The following is a 17,873-nucleotide window of genomic DNA, read 5'->3' as shown; positions in this document are numbered from 1 at the left end:
GGAGGAGGTTCATGCCATGTGATGGGACAAAGATGTATTCCTCATGCATTTACACACGTGCACCGCTCTTCTGAGTAACTCAACTGTGATTTTCCTTGATATTCTAATTCTGGTTGTGCCCTGCTTGCAAGACAATCACGCACGCATGCTAAGGTCTAATCTATGTGCAAGTTTCTGAGACATAGAGAGTGATTCCATGGCCTTGGGTTGCCCCGAAAATGCCTTCGTAGTACACAGCACTGCAGTCCATGCCCTGGGACATAATCATGGAGTGGAGTTGTTGGCCTACCATGGTTCTGAACTGTACTACAGGACAGACCTTTAGGTGCGGCTCCTCAGTAATAAGTAGCGGTCAGTGGTGGGAGTAGCTGCCGGGCAGTGACGTGGGGAGGGGGAGGGGCAGGGTGGGGGGGTAGTAATTTATGGATTACAGCGATTACAGGTAAGTAAACATATAAATTAAAAAAACGAATTTCAGGCACACACTGCATCCCCAAATACTATGCAGTGCACGCAACAAAATGTGTGTTATTTATTTATATGTATACTTACCTGTAAACCTCCGTAAACCATAGATTACTACCCCCCACCCTGCCCCTCCTCCTCCCCACGTCACCGCCCGGAAGCTACTCCCACCACCGACCGCTACTGGAGTAATGGCAGAGAAACGTCGACCCACCAGCCGGCACCAGCAGATGGTAAACAAAATGACAATAACACAGATATTGTCATTTTGTTTATGCTGGCTGTCCGAGCCCGGCAATGACTATTGGGTGGGGCGGGCCAGGCATGTTAGTGAGGAGTAGAGTGCACTCATTAGTGCGCATATGTGTTTGGCCGACCATCCTATGCCAGACAGGCACACATGACCACTTATGTGTCTCCAACCTGGCTGGGTTACACAACAGGTTTGGAGAAAAAGCCCAGGCTCCAAAGCACATTCTGAATGGCAACCAAGGCCGCCCAGACTAATCCTAGCGCTGCTCTCATGTGAGAGCTGCGTCGGGATTGGATGTGGAGCCTGTGCCATGAGGGCTCACACCATTCCGGCCCGACGGCAACATGATGAGCAGCGAGGCGGCCGTCAGGCAACATGATGAGCAGCGAGGCAGCCGTCAGTGGAGCGGATTGGCAGGTAAGTCTTTTTTGTGTTCTTTAACATTTAAACCCCCCTCCTCAAACCCTTGCCCATCTCCCATGGCCTCCCTACCACTCACGATAGGTGGCAGCCACCACTGCAGACATTTCTACTGTAATTGAATAATTTTAGGCCCATCTGCCTCAATTTGGAAAATGCGGCTTCTTTGATGTGAACTGAACCTACAGTGATGTCCCAGAGTGAGTGGTGTGTGCACAAGCAGTACACTGGGTGACAGGGAGAGCAACTCCTTGTTGAATGCATGTGTGTGACCGGAAGTGGACTTGGATGCCTTTTTGTCACCGCTGGTAAAGCATCAGGGCTGGACTGGAAACCCAAAGCAGCCCTGGCAAATTTTGTCAGACCAGTCCTTGTACGGTGCATTGTGTGTGCAGTGAGTGAGCCTGACCACTACAAGCGGTGGTCCTTCCCCCTAAGAACATTTGGGCAAAAATAGCACATTCTACAACAAATCTTTTCAATATAAAATCAATTGTATTAGCTTTTAAAGCATAGTATATGATGCACCACGATATGACAATCTTTGTTGAGGCTCCTCAATGATTCGCTCATTACCACCTTCTATCACTGCCTCTGATCTCTCCATGGCCCCTCTCTCACATATATTTAATTTGTTTTTAGTGCCTCCCATACCAGTGTAGTGTGTTGGAGCACTTTACATCACTTACACAAAGAGACAATGAATATTATGTGTGTAAATCAGTGTATAAAAATTGTTAAAAAAGACATAGGGAACTACAAGGTGTAGGATTTATGTCATTCATACTGGTATGCATTTTTTAAGAGTCCCTGGTCTGGAGAAGAACAAACCCAGTACTCAGAGCATAACACAGGGTCAGGGTTGGCTTTACTAATAAGAATTTATTTCTACCCAAACAAACCCTTTTTTATCAAAATTTGGATAATGAAAGACTCCGAATAAATACTTAAGTTTCTAACCTGTACCATGTAGTTTGCATGCAGCTCTATGATGAGTCGTCATCTCACTATGCAGGATTATTTTTGCCTCAAAACTACTGGCTATGCACTGAACTTTGCAGTGGATGCTTTCAAATCTGCGGTACTGGTCCAAACACAGCCCCCAGTAACAAAACCAGCCCCCCCCTCTCAGCCTCCCAGTAAAATGCCCAATGCCAGGTATGGTCTTGTAAAGCATGGCACAAGTCAGAGGCTGAGAGTTAGCCTCCTCAGACTGGCAAACTGAATTGCAGGTATTCGTCAGCCATGGGTTTGTTATCAGTCAGTAAGTAGTAGGAGGATGGAGTCTGGACTCCTTTCTATGCATCAGTTACTTTTTTTAATGGAGGCCTACTGATTGTCCCTTCTTGAGCACACCATTTGGCTTATTGTAGAGTGTTAGGAAAGGGAGATAGTGGTCTGCTTTTTCTTGCAGTGGTAAGCAGTCATGCAGGACCAGCCCCACTGTCTCTCCCAGAGGTGCTACTCCACAAGTCTGACATCTGGCAGTAGAAGGGTCTTCATGTGTTACTGTGCTAATGTTTTGGGATTTCAATTTTGAGACATGGCTGATCGCTATCTGGTGTGCAATCTATCAACTGAAACGAAGACTGTGTGTGCTCTGCACAGGAGAGGTACACTATGTGTGGGAACCAATTTGGAGTTGTTCCAGGACCTTGATCGCTGAATGAACATTCCCTGTCTGCAACATGATTATAAAAGTGGGTCTGAAACTTTCCTTCTCGATCCCATATTTCTCACTGAAAAAAGAGGTAAGTCCGCAGACTACCAAACAAACTCATATGACCCAGGGCTGATGCCCCTCTCAGCCAGTCTCCGAGAGGTAAGAAAACAACACCTGGAAAATATACAAAAACCATCAAGGATGTGTTCTTGCATGTAACTCTGTATACCATGTTTATACTACTCATATTCAAACAGAAACCCACCACTAATGGCGCATAGACTGCTGCAGATTGCCCACAACTCCATATAATTACATCCATTCAAAGTACTGTAAATGAGTATTTACTGGTTAACAACATTCACTACTTCAACATAATGTTATTCTAACAATAGACCAACTAGTAGTCTCACATTTGACCAGGTGAACATAATATTCTAGATATTATTCAACCTATATATGTGGAGCATTTTATTAATGAATACATGTTGCAGTGAGTGTTCCACCCACCTTAACTGTTTTATAACATGTTTGCAGTGACTGACCCACAGTGTGGTTTTTCATTAAACGGCAGAGCACTATGAGGTGAACACCATGGGCCTGATTACAATGCTTGTTTGACTGCCCGTCCAACCACTGTAGATGTGATCACATTCCGACCGGCAAGGCCAGAAAAGTTCTGCCCGCCATATTACGATGCAACCACTGTGCTACAGAGATCTCATCGTCAACGATGCCCCGCTCCCTGGTCATGTTTCTGCAAGTGGGTACACATGCATAGGAAACATCTACAGTTGTACACACATGCATGACACATGTGGGGACATTCCTTGTGCACCATACACCCCATTCCTAGAATCTGGCGATAAGTGCACAGTCAGTCCAATGAGGATACATGCTACACGAGGACTTACCTGGATTCCACCACCCACAGGACTGTCAATTTCAGCTGCTGTGGTGTAGGGGGACCTGGTGAAAGGGATCTATACAGGAGTATGCCGGGGAATAAGGAAATTGGCTGATTATTCACCCCTTCTTCTTTGTTTCTGATGTCTTAAGGCAGCTGGTTGGACTGCCTCTACCAATGACCCTATTTCTCACAGTGATCTTCAAAAGTTTCCCTGGGGTTGTTTGTGAATTTGTGCTTGGGGATTGGAGAACAGGCGTATGTGTTGATTTTAACTTCTGGTTTTGAAGCTAACAGTTCCCTCACAATCAAGTATCATGCAATTTTGACGATCAAGAATTGCAACTTGTTTGTCACAATTGTCCTCACCTGATTTATTTACTTCCAAGACTGCCTGCCAATTCGATAATGTAGTGAGCTGAACTCCATTGTGTGTGTTTTCTCTACTGTTTCATATTATGTATTTTGAATGCTGTTTTTTTGCATTTGGTTCAATATATGCCACAATGATGTAGCACTTGTTTGGATTAATTTTTATTTTGTAACTGGTTTCTTTGTTCTTTTTTCTTTGTCTCAAGTCTGCAAGGACTGTAAAGGTAAGTATGAAAACCATGAGGTGAATAGGAAATGTGAAAATAACAGAATGATAGAGCTAAACATGAAGTATAAAAACGTATTCCATTGAGAACTCCTCCAATCTCTTCAAAGTTAACAACGCCCCCACCCTCACTTGTAAGCATGCTTGTACCTCCCTGCGTCAGTCTCACTTTTTCTACCTGCACGGGTGCCATAAGTACTCTAACCGTGCCACTGCTGTAATCTAATGTCACATGACAGGAGCTCGCTTTGGGCTAAGTGACTGCCACGCATATACCCAATGATTAACAGCTAGATTCATGAAAGGAAATTGCGCTCGCAAAGGACCAGATTCTGAGAATCTGGCCCTTTGCGAGCGCAATATTTACATTTGGGATTCATCATCCCAAATGCAAAAATCGCTATTTGCGAAATTGCTTATTTGCGAGGAATTGCATTTAAGGAATCTCTATTAGAGATTCCTTAAATGCAATTCATTAACCAATTTTAAATTGCGAATTTGCAATATTTGGCCGCTATTTACCACGAAGTCTGACTTCGTGGTAAATAGCGAAAAAATAGAAAAATGCACTTTAGTGCATTTTTCTCTGTTGCATGTTACACACACACATGTCCTTTGGACATGTGTGTGCGCAACACCTGTGTAAATTTGCTTTTCAGGGGTGCTACAGGGTGTCCTTTGGACACCCCTGGCACCCTTGAAATCGCTATCTTATTTGCGATTAGCAAATTGCTAATCGCAAATAAGGATTACTCCCCATTCATTCCTATGGGCCTTTAGGCCCATAGGAATGAAAGGGGAGTTATTCCTTATTTGCGATTAACAGTTTGCTAATCGCAAATAAGGAATGTGTAGGAATCGCAATTTATTTAGCGATTCCTACATGAATCCCGTTTTGCAAGTCCTTAATAGCGATTCCTTAATAATCGCTATTAAGGACTCGCAAAACGGCTCTTTGATGAATCTAGCTGAATGTGACTTCTGTGCTTTAGTATTCTCCATGTGTGATAACATGACTGTAATTCAGCAGTCTCCCTGTAAATTTTCCATCAGAAACAGAGGATCTGATGAGACCGGAAGATATTTCAAGAAATGCTGATGCAATGCCGACTGTTCATCAGATTCCATTTTTGAAAAGTTTTGATTTAAGCTTGTATCACTATTAGCTTCACTGGTGGTATATAGGCTTTAAAAAACCATAATAAGTGCCTTCGGTCCTGATGAGCTATTGGACATCTCACAGATATCGTGAAAGAAAGTTTCAATTATGTTAAAGACACAGATGAGGGGATTATCCAACCCAATTTCCTATCAGAATTCCTCCCGATCACAGAGAAAGCAAGAGGCTATGTTAGGTATAAGTATTTATCTTAATTAAAATGCTAAGAAATTGTTTTTTGTATAGTTTGATATTTTTAACATGTGATGCATGACCTGAATTACCAGGTGCAAGTATAGTATCTAATGTTTCCTCTATTCCTTCTCGATATGGAAGAGAAACAATGAAGTTCACTGAGAGGCAAAGAAGAAAAAATGATGACCATCCTTCACTCACAGCTAAAGGATCGTGGGATGATCACAGGATGATATGTACTGTTAAGGATACTGCTCTGGGTCATTAGAGTCACATGTTAATGAGTTCATGGGAGTTGTAGTCTTTTACTGGTGACTGTGACGACCAGCCTACAGTTCGTAAAATATCTTTCAGTGCAATCCTCATCTCTGTGTCCTCAGCAGTATTGAAAATTTTCCCTCGCAATAGTTAGGAAACTTTGCATTATTCACTAAAAACAGATACTTTTTATATTTCTAGATGCAGGAGCAAAAACAATGCAAAACACAATCCATTTAAATTGTGACTAGCACGTAGGTATAACACCACTAAGGGCCAGAAGTACAAAGCATTTTTGTGGTTGCAATTGATCTAAATGATCCAATTTGCAGAATCGGGACGTTCGTGACCGCAAAAATGCTTTTCCTGATACGTAAAGCCCCAGTGGTGATTTGGTAACTTGTTACCGAATCGCACTTTGGGTTTTGCGATTCGGTATTTGGAGGGGCATGTTTAGGGCGTCTCTTCCTAATTCCGATACACAGTATTATGTATGAAGGTTTTGAAACCAAAATGTGGTCGTAAAACCTTTGCAATTTACAGCCAACTCATAAGTGGTGGTAGCCCATTCACAAATGGAAGGGGTTCCCAAGGGACGCCTTCCCATTTGAGAATGGTTGAATATTTATTTTTTAGGAGCAGACAGTGGCCCGTGGATAACTGCCTTCTCTAAGAAAATGATATGTAAATGTTTAATTTCTTTTCTTTTTAAACACATCCTGTCTTCCTTCTTTTAAGGGAAACAGGCTGCATTTAAAAAAAAACACAGTTTGCTTTATTAGAGAGCAATGACAGGGATGGTGGTATGCCAACCACAGCAGGCCACCATTCCTGTGAAGGCAGTGTATCCTAGTAGCTTACAAACTTGTGACCTACCTCATTAAGGGCCATATGTATCAAGCCTTTTTTGATTCGCAAAGGCGGAAATTCGCTGAATTTCGGCCTTTGCGAATTGCAAAAGGCTGTTTTGCATTAATTTATATGTATCAAACAATCGCATCTTAAGGAATCGCAGCTACTTGCGAATCCTTATTTTGGTATAGCATTTAAGGAATTGCAATGTTGCGATTCCTTAAATGCTATGTATGAAGCATTTTACTGTAGCAAATTCAGCTTAAGAAATCGCAATTTTCCACCAACTTTCAGTTGGTGGTATATTGCGATTTCTTTTCAAAATACACTAATTGGCATTTTTAAATGTGGCATGTGACGCACATACATGCCCATAGGGCATGTATGTGCGTCATATGCACACACATGCAGATTTCCGGGGTGCAGCAGGGTGTCCTTGAGACACCCCTGCACCCTTGAAATCAATCTCATTCTGCGCATTCACTAATTGCGATTCGCAAAATGAAATGCATTTCACATTCATTCCTATGGGCCTCCTGGCCCATAGGAATGAATGGGTAATTATTCCTTATTTGGGAATTCGCAACTCGCGAATTCGCAAATAAGGAAGATTAAGGAATCGCAAAAAAAAGCGACTTTTTTCATACATACCGTTTTGCGATTTCTAAATAGCGATTCCTTAAAATTCGCTATTTAGAATTCGCAAAACGGAACTATGATACATATGGCCCTAATATGCATGAGGTAGGTCTATTTGCAACCCACTAGGAATCGCTAATAAATTCAAAAGAGTTTCATACATTAAGAATAGTGATTTTCTAATTGCTAGTCTCAGGAAATCACTAATAGGAAATAGCTATTCCTAATCTTGATATGTGTTGTACACATATCAGAGCAACCGTTGACACTACACCCTTGGGAAATGAGACAATTAAACATCCGTTAATAAATCGGGATATCCGTGTTATATTTTCAGCCGATTATATTGGTACACCTGCGTTATTTTGTCATTAATCCAGTTGATGGATAATTTCCACTCAAATATGTCCTTCTGCACGTGTTTATGTGGCATTGCAGTGGTGAAATGTGTTGATCCCTTGTCAACATTTAATTGAATGTGGAATACATCTAGCATGCGGCAATCAATTATAATGCTTCAGAGATGCTTATCTTGCATCATGTGATGACTCAAGGATAAGAAAGAATTAGACGTGTGCTAAAGTATTTTACAACATGCCTCCTTGCACAACAAGTCAACGGTTCTTGGAGTACGTTTTCCAGAAGTGCGACAAAATAATTTATTAGTATACGTTGTGATTAAGATTTACACTGTCTATTATTTCTGGGAAAAAAACTATACTTTTCGAAAGATAATGTATTATAAAACAGTGATATGTATAACCTAATTTTAAAAGTAACTATGGGAACCTTAAAACAGTTTGCATGAGGTCTGTGTCCTTGACAGATACAAGGAATGCATACTACATATTTTATTTATTATGCCCTTAAGATGCTCGACTTTGTTTCAAAAGACTTGCATGTTTCAGGGGTATAATTTAGCTTGACAGATGGAGCAAATTAACAAGTTTGTTATCTTTGCTAACAAGTTATTTTTTTCTTCATTCGTCGACATATCTGTTGAAGTGTGCAACCACAAATAGCACATAGATTTCTCTAATAGCTCTCAATTTCTGAATGCTGATCATGTACATGTTCATGAAATGGCAAAACTGACAGCTAATTCTGAAGAAACCTAGGCTTAGTTCCGTCGCTTTTTTAACCGAATAAGCTCTGGGAGAATTCTCCGTTTTAAGTCGTTCAACTCACAATGTGCTTTGATTTCACAAGGATTATTTTTGCATTAAATATTAAATGCTAAATAAATTCATGTGACTAACTGCCAGATTCATCAAAGACCCGTTTTGCGAGTCTGTAATAGCGATTCATAAGGAATCGCTATTACAGACTTGCAAAACGGGATTCATGTAGGAATCGCAAAATAAATTGCGATTCCTACACAGTCCTTATTTGCGATTAGCAAATTGCTAATCGCAAATAAGGAAGAACTCCCCATTCATTCCTATGGGCCTAAAGACCATAGGAATGAATGGGGAGTTATTCCTTATTTGCGATTAGCAATTTGCTAATCGCAAATAAGGACGCGATTTCAAGGGTGCTAGGGGTGTTCAAAGGACACCCTGTAGCACCCCTGAAAGGTAATCTACATTGGTGTTGTGCACACACATGTCCAAAGGACATGTGTGTTTGCAACATGCAACTTAGAAAAATGCTTTTAAAAGAATTTTTCTAAGTTTTTGCTATTTACCACGAGGTTTGACCTCGCGGTAAATAGCGGGCCGAAATTGCGATTTCGCAAATTAAAAATGGATGATGAATTGCATTTAAGGAATCTCAAATAGAGATTCCTTAAATGTAATTCCTCGCAAAATAGCGAGGGCCAGATTCTGAGAATCTGGCCCTTTGCGAGCGCAATTTAGCTTCATGAATCTGACCGTAATCGTTCATACATTGCTAACACACAGCATGATACAAAATTGGACGGAAACATTTAGGATCAGTTGCACTAAAAGACTGAGTTGCCATAAGTGCATGAACGTCATTTAGGGGTCGCAAACAGACCCAGCTGTGACCCCTTGGCTCTTCCTTTGCAACCTCTGGTTCTGCCTTTGCGACCCCTGGCCTGAGAGGCGAAAAAAAAACAATTGCCAGGAGCACACTGGAAGCACGCCCTTAAGGACCTCGGATGGGGGTTCACTTTCTTTGCTTTCTCTGAATTATTTTTAATTCACTAATAGTGAATAATGGCTCACTATTCACTGTTACTGTAATAGAAAATGGAGTATAATTAGCTGGAATATGACATTCCCTGGCAGGTGAGTTAGGTGAAAAAAAATGATTTTAAATGTATGTGGTGTGTTCCCTTGCAGGAGAGTGTGTGTTTAAGTGAGAAAGAGAGTGTATGTGTGATTGTGTGTGCCTGTGTGTGCTCCTGTGGGTAAAAGTGAGGGTAAAAGGGTGTGTGATGTCACTTCTGCCACTCCTGGTATTTCGGTGAACTGACATTCAAGAATACGTGGTCATAAATTATGCACCCATACGTCACAATGCAAAATCTCCAGTCTCCGGAGATTTAAGATTGACCAGCTTAATAAATATTAGTTAGACAGCTAAATATATATGACTACACCCCTCTGTGATTTCCTGGAAACACTGTGATGGTGGCCTGCAAGGAACAGCAGACAACCATTAATTCCTTTGCAGGATTTTTATTTAAGAACGTGTGTTCCTTAAAGTAGTTGGTTCTTTTTAAAAATAAAAAATCCATTCTGAGAAGCAGGCATTGGTCTTCTGGACTGATGTTTGCTCCCATTATGTCACCTGAAACGATTCTTTAAGGGCAAGTTGTCCCCTAAAGACCATTTCGCCATTTCAAATCTGTTATTACCTTTTTTAAGGCATTGGTTGATAACAATTCAAGAGCTTGCAATGGCTAGTTTACACAACTTATTGATACCTAGAATTCCGAATCACAAATTAGGGGCCGATTTTGAACCATTTTCCGACCGCATGGAAATGTCCTGTTCAGATTCCTTCCTGACCGACCAATTATGATGTTGTCAGTCAGAAAGGAATCCGAAAGGGCTTTCTGAATGGCTTATGATGGGCTCGGAGAGCCCTTCTGCCATTCGGAAAGGGGCCTGTATTCCCAAGGGCGACTCTTTTCACCCTAGGGATTACAATGGCAGATTCCCACAGTTTTCTGTGCCGGCCTTTCAGGCACAGAATGGCTGTGTGAATCTAACTTTCGGGTCCCCCAGCAGGACCCCGATGGGTGCAAGAGCTCCGGATGGCAGCCTGGGAGGCACCTATGGTGCCCCCCTGTTGATCCCTGCATTCAGTGAAGGCACCTTGAGGTGCCTGCCATGGGGTGCAGGGATGAACTGCATCTCAGCTCTTTACACTGAGAGCATGCATTCCATTCGGAATGCATGCTCCCATTGTAAAGAATAGGAATGCGGCTGAACAGTGTTTGGTCGCATCCTAATTGCTGGTTTGGGACTGACAACAGGAGGTTGTTCAGTCCCAGTTCCCAAACAATTTCGGACAGACTCAGGTCCATCCAACATAGTAATCGGTCCCTAAGTGGGAAAAGAATGAGTCACTCACCCATTTTTCCAGTTGAAAATGATTTTCCAACTCCTAAATTGGGTTTAGTATGTAACACAAAGTCATTTTGTACATCTCACCCATAATCTTTTAAAACAGTAGCAACGATTTTCTTCTTAAGTGTAATTTCTGCTATAGGAACCTGTTTGTGGAATAAGTTTACATTAAATAATATATCTTTGTCAAGGCTTGCAGCAGCAAAGTACTGTAAAAAGGTCTTGTAGGTGAATGTTCATCCTTTATGTGGTATTGCCAATCCCAACATCATGGCTAGGTGTCAATCTTTAATAATTTTGCATAAAGTGATTTACTGGAATACAATAGCAAGTTTGCTGAACTATTAGCTCAGCCCCTACCAATGAAATCAGGATAAACTGGCTAAAAATGCTGATATACAATAATTTAAATCCACATATAATTTAGGGTTCCTTGAAGATCCTTTCATTAAGGAATTTAAAACCTTCTACGGAAGTATGGTGCCCCACAAAGGGCAACACTGCTATCCCAAAGGTTCAAACTGAAGAGCAAATGCCCTAGAAAAAGAGAACCTAAAATAACATGTTGAATACTTGACCCAGGTGAGAAGGTGTTTTTAAAATGTAGGTGGTGAGGTAAAGAGGTATCAGAATAAACCTAATGATAATACCAACAAGAATCTCACAAGATTAAAAAAGTGGAATACCACCCTGTATTGGCATACCACCCTGTATTGGCTCTCACATATCTAGCATATCTTGACTCCTCACAAGTCTCTACAGCAGGTGCAGTGTTTCTTCTGTTTCTGCAAGTACAGTAGTGTTCTGAAGACGGTACTTAGGGGTGGCACCTTCATGCCTTGCACTATCCTGTGAATGGAGTAACTCCCAGCCCATCCATAACCAATAGGGGAAATGTTCCCAGGGGTAAACCTGCCCATATTTTCAGCAGTTCCTGTGGTGTGTGTGCCCTATTGTCAATATGCTCATAGTGCCCTTCTCTACCTAAATCCAGCATGGCAGAACCCTCCCTTGTGCAGAGCTCCTGCACCCTTCCTAGAGGTGAGGCAGGGGAAATGAACAGCATCTCCTCGGTGGTCACTCAAAAGTGGAGGCAGCTCCTTTCCCTGACTGCATAGAGGGACAAAGGCCGGGACAGGCCCAGGTGTTAGCTACAGCTGCTTGTGACAGGATAGGCCTCTTTGAAGTTAATTGAATTCCTGGGACCAGCACAGATTGTCATTCTGTCAAAGGAACAGAACACCTTCCCTCACCAAAGGCCTTTGCCTCATCTCTGTGAGCAAATTCACACCTCATCGAGAAGCTATTCAGATCCTGGGTGATAGTTGGAAGCTCATGCAAATGGAATGCTAGATGCTTTGGGCGGATAAAAGGTGACTTTTAAGAATACATATTGTAAAATATTCAGTGAAAACATGACTTTACCAATGAATCATGTTTCTAATAAATATTTTTAAAAGTACAAGAGTTAACTTTTTAGCTGCTTTCTGAATGAATAACACTATTATATTAAATATTGTATACCTATGCATTTCTATGAAACAGCTGACTGTGTTATGGTAAACATTTATTTTAGAGCCATGTCACTGTAAAGATATGTTTAACATTAAGCTTTTACATACCCCACTCTGAAATACTATACAAAACAAAACAGTGAGCATTTCAAAAGGAACCAGTAAATGTTCCACCTTATACATTGTTTTCACTTTCTAATGGTTAGCTTCATTGCAGGTATTTGACCACACAGATCACAATATGAGTTAAAAAAAGGAGTAGCAAACTAATGGAGATGTATTGGAGATTAATATCAGTTTAAAGACCATTGGGCAGTATGTTTCATGACCGATACCTTTTGCTCATGTGTATTATATATTATGCACACAAAATGCAAATGCTGGTGTGGGGAATCAAGTTAAACCAAACAAGTGTGCTTATCATTTTTTATATGTCCTGAAAGTATTTTACCAACCACTTGGTAAATACTTTCCATGTTTGAGACTCAGCATACAGTGCATGATGCTGAGATTCCTAATTAACAACTGTAAAAGAATTGTAGGGACATGACAATCTGAGAATTGAATGTGGGAGTAATATTCAGCTGCCTGGTGTGGTAGACATTTTGTTCACTGTAATCTCTGCTGAAGCTGCAGCTAATTATCTTTGTTTGTGTCAAGAGCAGCACTGAGCTTCCTTCCAATGGCTTTGGAAAACACTAGTCCCCAATGTGCTTCTAGATAGATGTGGCAATGTGGTAGTGAGTAATAGCTGGAGCATGTCAAGGAGTGAGAAAATAGTTCAACTCTCCAGTCACCGAAAATGGAAGCTTTTAGGTGCAGTTAAATAAGGAATGTTTTACATTAACTTCTGCAGAGTTTGCAGATTTCAGTATGGCTGCCCTTTATATTTCCTCCACTTGGGCATGTGTACCAGAATTGATTTAACAAAGACACTTCATTTAGATCTATGATGCTCAGACAAGGACTTTCAAGTCCTAATTCCACATTAAGCACTATAGCTAAGGAAGCCCTGACTTCTGTTGCCTTGCTATGTGGATATCAGATACAATCTCCTCAGAGGTGCCTCATTATGCATTCATGATGCATCACAAGTGAGAAACATAACAGGACTTGGCTGTCTGACTACTAACTGTCTAAATAGCAAGGGAAATTACCAGTCAAAGTTGTAGGAGTTTATCTCTTCTTATTGTGTGTGTTTAAGTGTGTTGCAGTTGGACTGCAAAATAAGACTCAGGCTGAACTTGGGCTTATGTAATATCTTAAGGTCTTCTTTACGACAATGGTTGTGGTGGCATTCCAATGACTGCCACACTGTGGGATCTCCAGCAGTATTATAACTGCCTTGCGCAGTCCCCCTCCCCATGCCCATTTTGGCCCTGGTGAGGCCATCACCTAGGGGTTGTCCATATTTCTGTGGGTGCCCCCAGGGCACCCACTCTCCAATGGGACAGCGGAAGAAGCCTGAAAACTGCTCACCTCCTGCAGTAAAACTGGGACATAGTAGGAGCGGGCCCTGGGGGGCCATCTATTTCTTCAGGTGGGCGGTGGCATGGCCCCCCTCCTTGTAGGGTGTGCCCTGGTGAGGTGGTGACCCCCGGGGCCAAGAACAAACTGGAAGGGGGGCCGCACAACCCTCTCCCATCTTTTCTTTCTTTCAAAATCTTTCTTTCGGTTAAAACAAACCATAAAAGATACACAAGCTCATATATTATTTTAAAACCAGGGATGCAAATAGTTTCCAAATTTTCAAATCCATTTTTTATAATCAGTTGATCTTAATTTGTTCTACACAAGGTAGTTGCAATATTAAAAAGAATAAATAAATCAATTCCTGATGTATTATTATTGGTTAGTACTACCAGTCTAAATTCTAAAATATACAAATTAGAACATAATATATGCGGTATTACTTCCATTCCATACGACAAAGGTTAAAGTACATGGGTTACAAGTAGTTTCAATACCTTGACATCACTCCTAAAGCCCATAAGCCCCGCTTCGACATTATTAACAAAACTAATAAATCACTCTGCGACATAAACTATTACAATTTAAGACTTTTTCTTCTACGGGCTGTTTCCACAGCAAAAAGATATCGACTTACCCTGAATACGATAGCCTGAGTTGTGTCACCTCTAAACACTCGTTCAGCTTCCCTAAGGTGTCTAAATCCTAAGAGGCGACAAATAGGTCTTATCGACTTTTTCCTACTGTGCTGATACGCGGGACATATAAATAAGACATGGGCATCATCCTCCCTTTGGTCCATGACACACAGTTCACATTTTTCAGAAGTACCCCATTTCTTAAAAAGCAGCTGACCTTGGGTAGGTGGTGGCACCTGGGTGAGTCCCTGAGGCCACCATTAAAACGCTCTAGCGCGTTTTTTGCCTGTTTTTGTTATTTTAACAACGATTCCTGTCTATAAATCGTCTAAAAGGAGGTTGGTGCATATGTGAAGTGCCTACCTGTACAGTGCAGCAATTTCCTGTGATTTTGGGCACTGGAAGACTTTCTTTTTGCCGCCTGGTCCATGCACCCAGTCCAGCTCTGAGGTACAGCCGAGTTTCTCTGTCAGGGGGTCGAAGTGGACATCTAAGAGAGGGCCTGGCTTCAGCCTAGCCACGCCCACAGCCCATTTTAGCTACTGCACCAGCTATTTTTCAGTCATCTCCACAGTATTTTGCTGCATTTTGGATTAAATTACTTCTGCTATGTATATTTTAATTTTCTTCTCCAAGAAAATGGAAAATAAAGCTCCTATTAATAATAAAAGGAGGCAGCAGGTTTCTGCACCTCCTAATAAATCAAAATTTGTGGAGGCTTCTGAACCTTCCCTATCCTTATTATTAAAAGAAATTCAGGCTCTACACGTTAAAACAGAGACCATTGCGTCAGAAGTCAAGAATGTACTCAAGGAAATGGCAAGTTTGTCAATGAAAATTTCGGACAATTCAATTAAAATTCAAGATAATAAGGCAAACATTGACACTTTTACTCCACTAGTGGGAAAAAGTTCTCCTTTGGGCTCTCTTGGATATGCAAAATCACAATAGGCAATACAATTTCCGCATATTTAATTTACCTGAAGATGTTGAGGGAGCTAACTGTAGATTGAATTTGGAAAATCTGATCCCTGGTCTTTTGCAAATCAAATTTCCTGAAAAAATTGAAATAGATAAAGCCCACAGGATTCCCTCCCATCGTAACCCTCATCACACCAAACCGCGACAAATGATCTTTAAGGTTCTCCGTAACCATCATTTGGTTTTAATCAGAAAAGCAGCACAAGAAATTCCTTCACTGATGGTTAATGGAAATAAGATATTAATTCATCAAGATTTTGCCAAAGAAATTGTCTCAATTTGTAAGAAATTCACAGCTCTTCGTCCTCAACTCCGACGTCTTGGCTTCAAATATGGACTTTTTGATCCATCGACGATACACATTTGGAAGGATAATTTCTCTAAATCTTTTCAGCGTCCTCATGATTTGAAGCATTTTATAGATCAACAGTCTCAACATTCAATGGATACTAATGACTCTACTACTTAAATTATACCAGTTATGCCTTTTCTGACAGGTTACTGAGATTTTCTTATATTGGGCTCCAGCGGTTCCGGCCATGCTTGTAGACCGTGTGTGCGTTTCACGTTTCACATTTATGTCTCCTGTTTGTTGTTTTTTCCATGTTTTTTTATTTCTTCTTTCCTTGGCTTGTTATGGAGCTACTTTTTTCTCATCTTTTTTCGCATCCTATTTCTCCTTTGCTTTCCCTTCTCTTACATCTCTCTTTTTGACTTATTTTATCCTCTCCTCTACTATGGCTAATGTTCATAATCTTAAAGTTGTGTCATTAAATGTTAAAGGTTTGCACCATCCAGTTAAACGAACAAATATTTTAGAATATTTAGGAAGTTGTAAAGTTGACACTTGTTTTATTCAAGAGACTCATATAGATGACAACATTTTAGATTATATGAAAAAGAAATGGGTTGAAGTGATTGTCTCCTCTCCTGCTAATGGTAAGAAAAGTGGTATGGCTATTCAATATGTAAAAAAATTACACTGTCAAATTTTAAGTAAAAATTCAGATGAAGATGGCAGATATATATTCGCTTAAATTAAAGTTTACTAAATGTTTATGGTCCTATTGCAGATGATTCTATTTTTTGGTCTAATCTCACTTCAGAGGTATTAAAAGTTGGAAATGTTCTTTCATTGTTGGAGGTGATTTTAATGTTATTTCTGATCCTTTATTAGATAGACTATCTCTTACTAAATTTCATCCTTCTACAGTGTATTTTGCGTTCAAAGCCTCTATTCCAACCAATAAATTAGTAGATGTTTTGGAGATTACATTTTCCCACAGAAACATTTTCCAACCCTCATAACTCCCATTCTAGAATTGATTGTTTATTAATTTCCAGGGAATTAATTAATTCAGTCAAAGATCCTCAAATTGGTAATATTGATGTCTCAGACCATGCTTCAATTTCCTTGGTTTTGAATTTAGAATCAACATATAACAAACAGTCTAGATGGCGAATGAACACTGGTGTAGTGTTCAATGAAAAGAACAAACCAAAACTTTTTACAGCTATTAAAGACTATTTTTTATTTAATCCAGAAGGTTCTACCTCTATGATTAACAGATTGGATGCATTTAAAGCTTATATTAAGGGGGTAACGATCTCCATTATGGCACATGATAACAAAACCTGTAATGCGAATGTTAAAGACCTACACAAACAAATTGCGAAAAATGAACAACTTTTTATTACCTCTAATGATCCTCAACATAAATTTACATTGCAAAAATTGCAGTATGAATTTAAAGTTTAACTCTATCCTTAGTAAAAGAGCAGGCATTCAAATTTCTAATGCTAAAGCCAGATTTAGTTTTAACGCCAATAGATCTGGAAGGCTCCTAGCTAATTATCTATGCATAAAAAAGGACAACACTCAAATCAATTCTATTCATGGTCCTCACAGTAAAATTGCTTTTTCTCACAATGATATTGTTAATGAACTTTTAAATTTCTACTCCAAATTATATAATACGCCTGATTTTCATGATGATTCTTTGATTGATTCCTTTTTAGCTTCTTGTGGTTTCACAATCTGATAAAAATAGACTTGATACTCCCATCCCTAAAGATGAAATTTTATCAGCCATAAAATCCCTCAAAAAAATAAATCTCCTGGTCCTGATGGGATACTAGCAGAATTTTACAAAGAATTTCAATCATACCTTTTACCTTTTTTGAGTTTTTTGGATCTACAGGATCTACCTTTGTTTTTTTTTTACTGAAGCATTAGTTATTGTACTACCAAAGCCAGATAAAGATCCCACTCTTGTATCTAGCTATTGCCCTTTATATCTAATTAATCAAGATTGT

This window comes from Lissotriton vulgaris, chromosome 6, assembly GCF_964263255.1.
Source record: "Lissotriton vulgaris chromosome 6, aLisVul1.2, whole genome shotgun sequence".
NCBI classification, from domain to species: domain Eukaryota; kingdom Metazoa; phylum Chordata; class Amphibia; order Caudata; family Salamandridae; genus Lissotriton; species Lissotriton vulgaris.
The sequence above is the reverse complement of the archived record's forward strand: the minus strand, read 5'-3'. Positions refer to the sequence as shown.